The sequence below is a fragment of the Furipterus horrens genome, unplaced genomic scaffold (assembly GCF_987537825.1).
Source record: "Furipterus horrens unplaced genomic scaffold, mFurHor1.1.pri manual_scaffold_17, whole genome shotgun sequence".
Taxonomy (NCBI): Eukaryota; Metazoa; Chordata; class Mammalia; order Chiroptera; family Furipteridae; genus Furipterus; species Furipterus horrens.
In genome coordinates, this window is record NW_028327187.1 from 86,989,298 (window position 1) to 87,002,828 (window position 13,531).

The window sequence follows — 13,531 nt, forward strand, 5'->3', positions numbered from 1 at the left end:
TGTCATGGCTCACCAGAGATACCATTGCACCCTATTGTTAGTACAGACAACCTGGGAATTACTTTTCCTGATGGTTTTATAAACTCTTTGGCATAGTTTTCACACATTTTTTAGAAAGCCAGCAGGGTTAAATTTTTATCTGTAGCTTTGGAACAGGAAAAACAAAAAACAAAAAACCCTAATGTTATTAAGCCTAGACCTTAATCTTAACCTTCATTATGACACAGCCACGCAGTCCACTAAATTGGAGGTTGTCTCATTCTGAAGGCAAATGTGAAATAGTGGTTTGGATTATTACATGAAGAAAAATTTTGTCATAAAAAGAATTAAATTTAATACCTAAAGTTAAATGTTTATAATTCTTAACTGGTAATGAAAGTATTAACTACTGGTCACATTTATAGCTATTCTTTCATGTCATTAATGAAAAAGTGGATATAATACTTTTAGCCTTAAAATATCTCTTTCTGGCTTTGAAAACTCAATTTTCTTTGAGAGTCACATGCCCCAAATTCCAGTATTTATTTCCTTGCTCCTGATTTGGGACTGGAGGGTGTAGTTATATGACTCATATTTTCCAAATTCCCTGGAAGCTAGAGAAAATATTTCTTTTGAATTCCATTACATGGTCTATTGTCAAAGCTTCCCCCATGGAAATGAGCAGAATAGGCTTAGCACATTAGAGAATCATAGAACAGTGATGCTAGGAGGGCCATTAAAAAGCATTAATTCCCCTTTTCCCCCAAAATAAATGAGTAAATGGAGGTCTGAAGAAACTCAGGAACTTGCCCAAAGTCTCACACTTAGTCTTGGATTTGGAACTAGTACTTAGGCATCTTGCTCCACAGTCGTGGGTGCTTCACTTCCCCCACCAGTGAAAGGACCCTCACTCTTTGTGGGATCTTGGATGCTGAATATGGTAAATAGGCTGGAAAAGGGTGCAGCGAAACAGTCATATTTAAATGGGACATATCAAGACTGAAAAAGAGGGAAAAAAGTTAAATTTTCCCTAAAGACCTAAAAATAGCCTTTGGAACTGAGAGAATTTAGACATTGTTGGATTTTAAGTTTCTATGGAATTTGTATTATATCTTTTTAAAAAGAAAACATATTTAGCCTCATGTTAATGTCTACACTTAAGGACTGAGAGAGAACCAAATGAAAACATTGATGGGTTTAAAAAGCTACTGCTGGAATGCCTAAGAAATGTTTATCCTTCCTCCTCATTTACTATGCATAAATAAAGGCATCCTAAAATATGCTGTAATCTTAGTAGTTTACATTCTAAAAATCTGTATGATAATCCGTAATTGTAGAGGGCAAGCCTCTTATAAACTGATCTCTTATTTAACATGCTTTATTGATTATACTGTTACAGTTGTCTCAATTTCTTTTCCCTTTGTTCCCCTCCGCACAGTGACCCCCCTCCCTGCAGCTGTCCCCCCCAATCCATGCCCATTGGTTGTGCATATAGTTCTTCTCAACATCTTCCTGTCTACTCCACTCCCTCCTATTATGCTTCTTAATTCCTGTACCATCTCCCTCCCTTTCCCCTCTTCCCCCTCCCTGCTGTCCTTCCCCCATAACATTCCCCATACCTATAATTCTTTACCCACTCTCATTGCCTACTTAGTTTGCCTTTGTTTTGATTCCCTAGCTTCTGTTGTTGGCTGTTCTGAGACAGTTTTCATTTTAGTGTTCATAGTTTTGATCCTCTTTCTCCTAAACAAGTCTCTTTAGCATTTCATATAACAATGGTTTGGATCTGATGAACTCCTTCAGTTTTACTTTGTCCTGGAAGCACTTTCTCTGCCCTTCTATTCTGAATGACAGCTTTGCTGGATACAGTAATTGTGGTTGCAGGTTTTTGCTTTTCATTACTTTGAATATTTCTTGCCAGTCCCTTCTTGCCTGCAGAGTTTCTTTTGAGAAATCAGCTGATAGTCTTATTGGGACCCCTTTGTATGTAATGCTCTTCTCTCTTGCTACTTTCAAGATTCTCTCTTTATCCTTAATTTTTAACATTTTGATTATAATGTGTCTTAGAACGGTTCTCCCTGGGTTCAGTGTTTCTGGAACACTTTGTGCTTCCTGGACCTGTAAGTCTGTTTCCTTCCTCAAGTTAAGGAGGTTCTGCTTCATTATTTTTTCACATAGTTTTTCAATTTCTAGTTCTTCTCTTCACCCTCTGGCAATTCTATGATTCGGATGTTGGCTGGCTTATAGCTGTCCCATAGGTTTCTGAGCCTCTCCTCATTTTCCTCAATTGTTGTTTCTTCTTTCTGTGCTGGTTGACTGTTTGTTGCTCCCCTATGTTCCAATTTGTTGATTTAATTCTTGGTTTTCTTTCTCTCACCACTTGTTTCATATGTGTTTTCATTCATTTCAACAGGACTAGCCTTCATTCCCTCCCCATCTTGTTTAAGATCTTCTGTCAGGTCTGTAAGCATTCTTATAACCAAAGCACTGAACTGTGCCTAAGAAAGATTTGCTCATCTGTTACATCAGATATATGCTGGCTGGTCAGCTGCGACACTGAGATCTCTATCATGATCTCTTTTATCCTGACAGTTTTGTGTTTGCCTTTGCTTCCTGGGCGGGGCTTTCACACCTTCTATGCTATAGGGGGCAGAGCCCCATGCACTTGTCACTACCAGGAGACCCTTCTCACCATACTGTGGCGTTTTGTGTGGGGGCAGGGGCCCAAGATGGATTCTAGCCATTTACTCTCCGCTGAGAGACCGGGAGCTTCTTCCTCCATCCCCACTCCCTCCAGCCTTCACAGTCTGAGGCAATGGGGCTTTGCCTTCCCCAGTGTTGAAATTGCGAGCTGATGGGTCTGGTCGGCAACTGAGGGTGTTCCCCAGATGTTTCTCGCCTCTTTTAAAATATGGGTGTCTGTACTTACCGCCATCCCGCTGCCGTTGCTGCAGCTGCCACTGCCAGCACAGCTTGACCTCTCTGTCCTGGCTTCACCCCTCCTACCCATCTAGACAAGCACCACTTGTTTATAACTTCATACGTTGGACTTCCATGTAGCTTTATTTTCTGGAACTTCTGGTTACTTCTGGTTTTGCGGTAGTTGTATTCCTTCTTAGTTTGTGGAGGGAGACAGAGCATGTCAGTCTAGGCCTCCATCTTGGCCAGAAGTCTCTAAACTGATCTTATCTTACTCATTTATAAGCATTTAATAATAACGAGTTAACACTGCACTGGAAGATAGAGGGGTTTATAGACTGAATTGATATCTCAGTTTACCAGACCAGTCTCCTAAGTCTCATTTATGTAAGCTTTGGAATGTTTTCCAGAAACTTGGAATGAAGAAGAAATCAACCCTTCTAAGTCCTGAGAAAATATTGGTTGATTTTCTACTGAACTCAAGTGTTTGGTAATCCACCCAGCATATTATTTTGTATTAGGTAGACCAGTCTGCACATACATTATGACTAGGAAACTGTTTAAGTTGATTTCTTCCTAGTAACCTTGGAGATATTAAGGCATAGATTTGTTTTTGGTCACTTCTTCCAGCTCCAGTAAAACATACTTTTGAGCAAGAGAGCTGCCCAGAGTAGAACACCTAATTCATTGAGAAGGCTTAGATCACAAAGGGAAGCCATATTCTGTTGATGCTGACTTCTTCATGACCTAGATGCAGCCACATCCTGTCAGACAGACATATTCATTACCTTCCAAGCTAGAACAGTTGAGAAGGTTGGATTTGGGAAAGGAGGTTCTGCACATAGCTGCTGTATCATTATATCCCCAGAAGAGTGCTTTGCTTAATAATGTCTATTTCAATGCATAAACAGGTACCCAGTAACTACTTGCTGTAGTACAGTATTTCATGAGAAAATGACATTACATGCCAACAAACCAATGTCTTTCTATAAGTCTTCACTATTTTAATAAAATGTTTTGGCATTGGACATTCTACCATAAATCTAACAGCATAGGCCTTTTCTTTCATTTGATTGTGCATGTAATTCCAAATTTCTCGTTGATTCAAGTCATTCTGTGCTCTCAAATATGAATGCCATCTTCTCATGTGGTAAACAGAACACTTTAAATTTGATTACTCGGGTGAACATGGACAAGCACCAAGGAAGGATTTATTGTCTCACCTGTAAATTTCTTCAGTGACTGTTTCAGCTGCAGAGTCACCTTGCCCAAAGGCATGCTTTCCTAAGGACGGCTCATATCCAATGAATGATAGAACTGGGGGTATAAAACCCTGGCTATTTTAGCCAATGAAAGACAATTTTAGTGGGAAAACCTGGATCCAGAGCTGTCTACTGAACTGACAGAGGCAGGCCAACTCTACTTCTCCTGCTGCCCGAGTTTGTTTCTGCCCGGCCTTCCACAGTTGCTGATCCCAAATAAATACACTTCACCACGGGATCCATCTCAGCATCTGACTCTTGGGAATCAAGCCTGGAACAGAAACGTTTATATATTTATTGGCCTATAAAAGGAAACAAGTGCATCTAAGCTATGCAGTATTGATACAGAGAGATCTGATCAAGATCACTGTGGGGAAGTAGGAGGGGCCATAGGGGGAGTTTGCTGAGTCAATGGAAAGCAGTCTAGGATGGGATTGGCTGAGAAGCTGAATGCTTCCAGAGCCAATGGAAATAAAAAGAGGGCTGGCCTTTTGGCTCGAGAGCTTTTCTGGATCCTCAGCTGGCTTTATCTCAAGCTCTGGCTCTGGCTCTGGCTTGTGCTCTCTCTAGCTCTCGCTTTCTCTTTTCCTCGAGGATGCCTCAATGATTGTGCTGCACCTGCCTGCATTTCCCAATGGACAGTATTTTGTATGGGAAGAACTCCAGGCACAGCCTAGGATCATAGTGGCCTGACAGAGGGTGGCAGGTTTATTCTTTGGGTATTCTAGAGGGAACACACTCTGAGGCAGGAGCCTGACATTCTTCTGGAATTGTGTAGCTTTTGTGTATTATGTGGTTTTAGTTTGTAAACTAACCCTATAGAAACCAAAAGGGGAAAAGCTAGGAGAACCCAAGTGTTAGAGCTTAGCCTTAGTTGCTAAACTTCAGTGATTAAAGCTGTGACTTGATAGGCTTAAGTGACTGCTTTTGAATAAAGACTCCTTTCCTTTACCACTAAATACTATCTCTGGAATTTTGCCTGGAGGGTGGCAGTGGGCAGTGGGACTTCAACTGCTGTTCAGTAAAAGTCTCATTGTGTAGCCCATAATATTTAGGGTTAAAATTAATGCTTCTACTTCACTAAATGCACAGTTTAAATATATATGCTAGCACCTACTATGTGTCAGCTAGAACACTAAATGCTGGAGATATTGAGATGAAAAAATTATGGCCATGCTTTATTATGTGCACAGGCTAGAGAGGGTAAGAGAAAACTATAATAAGTGCACTGATAACATATAGAGATAATCCATAAAGCAGATTATTATTTTATATAATTTTCAGGGGTACAGTAATACATCATCTGTATGTTGTATTGCATATTCAACATCCCAAGTTAAGTCTTTTTCAATCACCATTTATCATCCCTTTACTGCTTCCTACTTCCTCTTTACCACTAATCACCATACTGTTGCATGTGTCTATATCTTTTTTTCTTTGCTTAACCTATTTACCTTTTTCACTCAAACCCTATAGAGTATTCCCTCACTTATCATGGGTATTACGTTTTAGACCCCCCACCCCCACGATAGGTGAAAATCCACAAAGTAGAAACCTTACATTTATTTTAGTATTTATATATATTTTAAGGCTTTATAAACCCTTCCCACACACTTATAAACCATTCTCAGTCCCTTAGTAACCTTTCCCACTCCCTTAACCTTTTCCACACTTTTATAAACACTACTTATGTTCTTAAACATAATATACACTCTAAAACCTATGTAACTTTAACAACATATGTATACAGTACAGAAAATTCCACGATATGGCGAAAAATCCATGATAAATAATTAAATATAATATTTTAAAAAACCCCGCGATACAGTGAGGACACAATAAGAGAACTGCGATATAGAGGGGGACTACTGTACTGCCTCCCCTCTGACAACTGTCTGTTCTCTGTATGTATGAGTCTGTTTTTATACTGCTGAAGCCACTGTGGAAAGCAGTATAAAGTTATCTCAAAAAATTAGAAAAAAAAAACTTAATTGATATATATATATATATAACCTTTCACCTCCAAAAAGTACACATGGAACATTTTCAAAGATAGACCACATGGTAGGACACAAAACAAGCCTCAAGAAATTCAAGAAAATTGAAATTATATCAAGTATCTTCTCAGATCACAGTGCCTTGAAACTGGAAATCAACATCAAGAAAAAAACTTAAAAAATTCAAATTCATGGAGAATGAATAACATGCTATTAAATAACAAAGAGGTTAATTAACAATGACATCAGGGAAGAAATCACAAAGTTTCTGGAAACAAATGATAATGAACACACAACAGCCTAAAACCTACGGGACACAGCAAAGACAGTCCTGAGAAGAAAGCTCATAGTATTACAGCCCTACCAAAAAAGGATAGATAAATCTCAAATAAACAACCTAACCCTACAGTTACAGGAACTAGAGGAACAAAACAAACAAAGCCCAGAGTAAGTAGAAGGAAGGAAACCATCAAGATCAGAGCAGAATTAAATGACATAGAGACTAAACAAACAATTCAAAAAATCAATAAAACCAGGAGCTGTTCTTTGTAAAGATAAACAAAATTGACAAGCCTTTAACCAGACTCATCAAGAAAGATAGAGAGAGGGCCGTAACAAATAAAATCAGAAAGGAAAGAGGAGAAATCACAACCGATATCACGGAATACAAAGGATTGTAAGAAATTACTACAAACAACTCTATGACAAGAAATTTGAAAACCTGGGGTAAATGGACAAATCTCTAGAAACATAACCTTCCAAAACTGAATCAAGATGAAGCAGAAAGCCTGAATAGACCAATAAAAACTAGTGAAGTTGAAGCAGTAATCAAAAAACTCCTGGCACACAAAAGCCCTGGGACGGGTGGTCTCACAGGAGAATTTTAGAAACATTTAGTAAAGAACTAACTCCTATTCTTCTCAAACCATTCCAAAAAATCAGGAAGAGGGAAGACTCTCAAAACTTTTCTATAAGGCCAGTATTACCATAATTCCGAAACCAGGCCAAGACACAACAAAGAAAGAATACTACAGGCCAATATTGTCAACAAAATATTGGTAAACAGGATCCAGCATCAAATTATAAAGATCATACACAATGCTCAAGTGGATTCATCTCAGGGATACAAGGATGATTTAATATTGGCAAATCAATAAACGTAATACACCACATAAACAAAATGAAAGACAAAAACCACATGATCATATCAATAGATGTGGAAAAAGCATTTGATAAAGTACAACACCCATTTATGATGAAAACACTCAGAAAAGTGGGAATGGGGGAGCATACCTCAAGATAATAAAGGCAATATATGAGAAACCTGCATGAAACATCCCACTCAATGGGCAAAAACTGAAAGCTTCCCTCAAGACCAGGAACAAGACAAGGATGTTCACTCTTTCCACTTCTATTCAACATAGTTTTGGAAGTTATAGCCACAGAGATTAGAAAAGAAAAAGAAAGAAAAGGCATTCAAATTGGAAAAGAAGAAGTAAAACTGTCATTATTTGCAGATGACAGGATAGTGTACACAGAAAGCCCTATAAACACCACCAAAAAACTACTTGACCTAATAAGCAAATTTGGCAAAATAGCAGGGTATGAAGTAAATATAGAGATATCTAAGGCATTTCTGTACACCAACAATTAAATATCAGAGATAGAAACAAAAAAGAAAATACCATTTACTATAGCATGGAAAAATAAAGTACCTAGGAATAAACTTAACCAAAGAGATAAAAGACCTGTACTCGGAAAACTACATAACACTGAAGAAAGAAATTAAGGAAGATACAAATAAATGGAAGCATATGCCATGTTCATGGATGGGAAGAATCAACATCATTAAAATGTCCATACTACCCAAAGGAATTTATAGATTCAATGCAATCCCTATTAAAATACCAATGACATATTTCACAGACCTAGAACAAATACTTTAAAAATTTATATGGAACCAAAATGGAGCCCGAAGAGCCACAACAACCTTGAGGAGAAAGAACACAGTAGGAGGAATCACAGTACCTGATATCAAACTATACTACAAGGCCACTGTAATCAAAACAGCCTGGTACTGGCATTTAGACATATAAATTAATGAAACAGAATAGAGGGGCCAGAAATAAACTGAGGTCTCTATGGACAACTAATATTTGACAAAAGGGGAAGGAGTAGAAAATGGACAAAAAGGAACCTCCTCAACAAATGGTGCTGGGAGAACTGGACAGGGGCATGCAAAAAAAATGAAACTAGACCACCAACATACACCACACACCAGAATAAACTTAAGATGGATAAAAGACTTAAATGTAAGCTGTGACACCATAAAAGTCCTAGAGGAAAACATAGGCAGTAAAATTTCAGATATCTCTCGTAGCAACATTTTCATCGATATATCTCCTAGAGCAAGGGAAATAAAGGAAAGCATAAATAAATTGGACTACATCAAACTAAAGAGTTTCTGCTCGATGAAAGAAAACTATCAGACTGTTTCAATAACAGTGACCTTGTAATATAGTTTGATATCAGGTATTGTGATTTCTCCTACTGTGTTCTTCTTTCTGAAGATTGCTGAGTGTAGTTGAGGTCTTTTTTAGTTTCATATAAATTTTTAAAGTCTGTTTTTCCTAAATCTGTGAAATAAACCTATGGTACTTTTAAAGGAATTGCATTGAATTTATAAATTGCTTTGGGTAGTATGGACATTTTAATGATCTTGATTCTTCCTATCCATGAACATGATACATGCTTCCATTTATTTGTATCTTCCTTAATTTCTTTCCTCAGTGTTCTGTAGTTTTCTGAGTACAGGTCTTTTACCATTTTGTTAACTTTATTTCTAGGTATTTTATTTTTCTTGTTGCTATAGTAAATGAATTTTTCTTCTAGTTTCTATCTCTGACATTTAATTGTTGGTGTACAGAAATGTCTTTGATTCCTGAACATTAACTTTGTACCCTGCTATTTTGCCAAATTTGCTTATTAGGTTGAGTAGATTTTGGTGGAGTCTATAGGGTTTTCTGTGTACACTATCATGTCATCTGCAAATAATGACAGCTTTACTTCCTCTTTTCCAATTTGGATGCCTTTTATTTATTTATTTTTTCTTGTCTGATTGCTGTGGCTAGAACTTCCAACACTATGTTGAACAGGAGTGGAGAGAGTGGGCATCCTTGTCTTGTTCCTGATCTTAGGGTGAATACTTTCAGTTTTTGTCCATTGGGTATGATGTTGGCTTCAGGTTTCTCGTATATGGCCTTTATTATGTTGAGGTACGCTCCCCCTATTCCCACTTTGCTGAATATTTTCTTAATAAACAGGTGTTGTACTTTATCAAATGCTTTTCTAGCATCTATTGATATGATCATGTGATTTTTTCTTTCATTTTGTTTATGTGGTGTATTACATTTACTGATTTTTGATGTTAAATTATTCTTGCCTCCATGGGATGAATCCCACCTGATTATTTTGTATGATCTTTTTAATGCATTGCTCGATCCAGTTATCCAATATTTTTTTGAGGATTTTAGCATCTATGTTCATCAGTGATTTTGGCCTGTAGTTTTCTTTCTTTGTTGTATCCTGAACTGGTTTTGGAATTAGGGTAATAATACTGGCCTCAGAGAAAGAGGGGATCTTCTCTTTTCTTGGATTTTTTAGAATAGTTTGAGAAAGGTAGGAGTTAGTTCTTTCTTTAATGTTTTGTAAAATTCTCCCATACCATGCGGTTGAGGGCTTTTGTGTACTGGGAGTTTTTGATTACTGCTTCAATTTCACTAGTTGTTATCAGTCTATTCAGGCTTTCTGCTTCTTCTTGATTCAGTTTTGGAAGGTTATATGTTTCCAGAGATTTGTCCATTTCCCACAGGTTGTCAAATTTTTCGTCATATAGTTGTTTTAGTAATTTCTTACAATCCTTTCTATTTCTGTGACTCCTCCTCTTTCATTTCTCATTTTGTTATTTGGGTCCTCTCTCTTTTTTTCTTGATGAGCTTGGTTAAAGTCTTGTGATTTTGTTTATCTATTCAGAGAACCAGCTCCTGGTTTTATTGATATTTTGAATTGTTTGTTTTGTCTTGATATCATTTAATTGTTCTGGCTTGATGATTTTCTTCCTTCTACTTACTATGGGCTTTGTTTGTTGTTGTTTCTCTAGTTCTTTTTCTTATTTCTCTAGTTCTTGTTCTTGTTGTTTCTCTAGTGGTTGTTTATTTGAGATTCTTCTACCTTCCCTCTCAGGACTGCCTTCACTGTGTCCCGTAGGTTTTGGGTTGTTGTGTGTTTATTATCATTTGTTTCCAGAAACTTTTAAAATTTCTTCCTTGATGTCATTGTTAATCCATTCATTATTTAATAGCATGTTATTCATTTTTCATAAATTTGAATGTTTTTCAGTTTTTTCCCTGAGGTTAGTTTCCCGTTTCAGGTCATTATGATCTGAGAAGATACTTGATATAATTTCAATTTTCTTCAATTTTTTGAGGCCTGTTTTGTGTCCTACCATATGGTTTATTCTCGAAAAGGTTCCATGTGCACCTGAAGAGAGTGCATATTTTGCTTCTATGGGGTGAAAAGTTCTATATACGTATCAATTAAGTCTATTTGATCTAATGTGTCATTCAATGCCCCAATATCCTTAGTGTTTCTTTGCTTCAAAGATCTATCCATTGTTGATAATGGGGTGTTAAAATCCCTTACTATGAGCATGTTGCTATTGATATCCTTCTTGTAGTCTTCCAAGATTTTCCTTATGTATTTGGGTTCTCCTATGTTGGGTGTATATATGTTTACCAGGATTGTATCCTTGATGGATTGCTCCCTTAAGTATTATGAAATGTCCTCCTTTGTCTTTTTTTAATGGTATTTGTTGTGAAATCTATTTTGTCTGATATGAGTAATACTACTCCCTCTTTTTTTCATGTTCGTTTGCTTAAAAAACTTTTTTCCATCCCTTCACTTTCAGTCTGTGTAGATTTTTTGTTTTGAGGTGGATTTCATGTAAACAGCATATATTTGGGTCATATTCCGTTATCCATTCAGCTACCGTATGCCTTTTTATTGGAACATTTAATCCATTTTCATTTAAGGTTATTATTGATAGGTACTTTTTCATTGTGATTTTTTTCCCTTTGTACTTGTGTTCTTCTCTCTCTCCCTTTTTCTTCATCTTTTTAAAGCATTCCCTTTAACATCTCTTGCAATGCTAGCTTGGTGAAAATGTATCCTTTTAGCTTTCTTTTGTCTGGGAATCTCCTTATTTCACCTTCCATTTTGAACAAGAGCCTTGCTTGTTAGAGTAGTCTTGGTTGTAGGTCTTTGTTTTTCATTGCTTGAAATATTTTTTGCCATTCCCTTCTGGTTTGTACTGTTTCTGTTGTGAAATCCACTGATATTCTTATCGGATCTCCTTTGTATGTTATTTACTGTTTCTCCCTTGCTGCCTTTAGAATTTTCTCTTTGTCTTGAATGTTGTCATTTTAATTATGATGTGTCGTGAAGTGTGCCTCTTTAGGTTTCTCTTCTTTGGAACCCTTTGTGCTTCTTGGACTTTGTGACATTTTCTCTCCTCAAGTCAGGGAAGTTTTCTGTCATTACCTTTTCAAACAGGTTTTCTATACCTTGCTCCACTTCTTCTCCCTCTGGTATCCCTATGATATGGCTTTTATTACATTTCATGTTGGCTTGCAGCTTTCTGAAACCCTCTTCATTCTTGTTCAGTCTTTTTTCATTTTGTTTCACTGTCTGGGAGTTTTTTTCTATGTTGTCCTCTGACTCCCTGTTTCAATTCTCTGCTTCCTCTTGCTTAATTATTATTCCTTCTTCTGTGTTCTCCAGTTTAGAGATTGTATTCATCATTTCCTCCTGGCTCTTATTGATAGTTTCTATGTCCTTTTTAATGCTGGTGTAGTTCTCAGTAAGTTCCTTGTAGATGCACTGGAGTTCATTGTAGTTTCCCAGGCGTTCTCTGTAATTCTCCTGGAGTTTGTTGTTGTTTTATCTGAGTTTGTCAAGTTCATTGAGCTTCCTTATAACCATTCTTTTGAATTCCATGTCTGACAGTTTTCTTGCCTCTGTTTCATCTAGCATTTTTTCTGGAGATTCTTTTTTTCCTTTCATTGTGAAGGTTGTTTCCTTGTCTCCCTATTTTAGCTAATTCTTCTTGTTTGTTTTTGCTTCCTAGATTTGTCTGCTTCAATCTTCTGCCTTTGTGGTATGACCTTCTGTAATAGAAGACCCAGAGGATTCCGTGGTGCAGTCTCTTTGATCTCTTAAGCTTGCTGCACTTGGGATGCTCTTTTTGCCATTTATTTAGACTGCCTGGTTGTATTTCAGTTTTGGTTGTTGTTGTGTTTCTCTTTGGTAGATTCTTTCCTCTGGCTAGTTGATTGAGAGTCATTCTGCCTACCACATTTTGAATACTTTTGTGGAAATGCTGTTAAAACATAAACACACAACCCAGGCAAGAAACCCACACCCTCAAAAATATCCCCCACCCACAATCACACTATCAGCAGCAAATGATCCAGTTTTAGTATAGATGTAAAGAGATTAAGACTATTATATTAAAGGAAAAACAGATAAGAGTTGGCTAACTGAAAGAAAGATGACTTCTGAGAAGCAAAGTGGAAGAGTAATAATAGCAGCAAGTAGGGACAAGGCGATGTGAGACAGTAAGTAATATTTATATTGTATGTTAAAACAAGATGGAAGAGGGCAGAATGAAATGAGAGAGTGGAAGCATATAGTATTAGGTTTATACATAAGTTATATGTTACATATCTAGTGCAAGAGAGAACATAAACAAAACGAACAAAAAATAAAAAAGAAGAAGTTGAGGGAGAGAAGGTAGGAAACAGATTACAGAAAGAGCTTTTCCCCAGTACAACCTTGGGGCTATGATTGATATTGGTGGGATGGGAATGAGAGGGAAAAAAGATAGAAAGAAAAGTTTAAGAGATGTCCTAAAGAAAGGGAAGTGCATTTGAGATGACAGAGGGCATAGGTATACTATGAATGAGGAGTGAAAACCGGGATAAGGGAGGGAAAAGTTTTTTTAAATTTAAGCTGAAAGAATGGATACTAGTTGTAGTAGGAGAGAAGATAGAATTTAAGACCAAAGGAAGAAGAGGAGATTGAGTGTTAAAGTGGGATACTAAAACGGAAGGACAAAGTATGATATTTGGAATAACCTATAATATAACAAGTAGTGACTTCAAATGCATAAACTATGAAGACAAAAAAATAACTCATGAAAAATACCTCGTTAGAATTTGTCCCAGTACTATATGGTTTTTACCACTTTCTTCTCTTTTTGGATCTTCCCCTGGTTAGAATTCCATTGGTTTCATATCTTCCTTTCTGGCTGTCTGT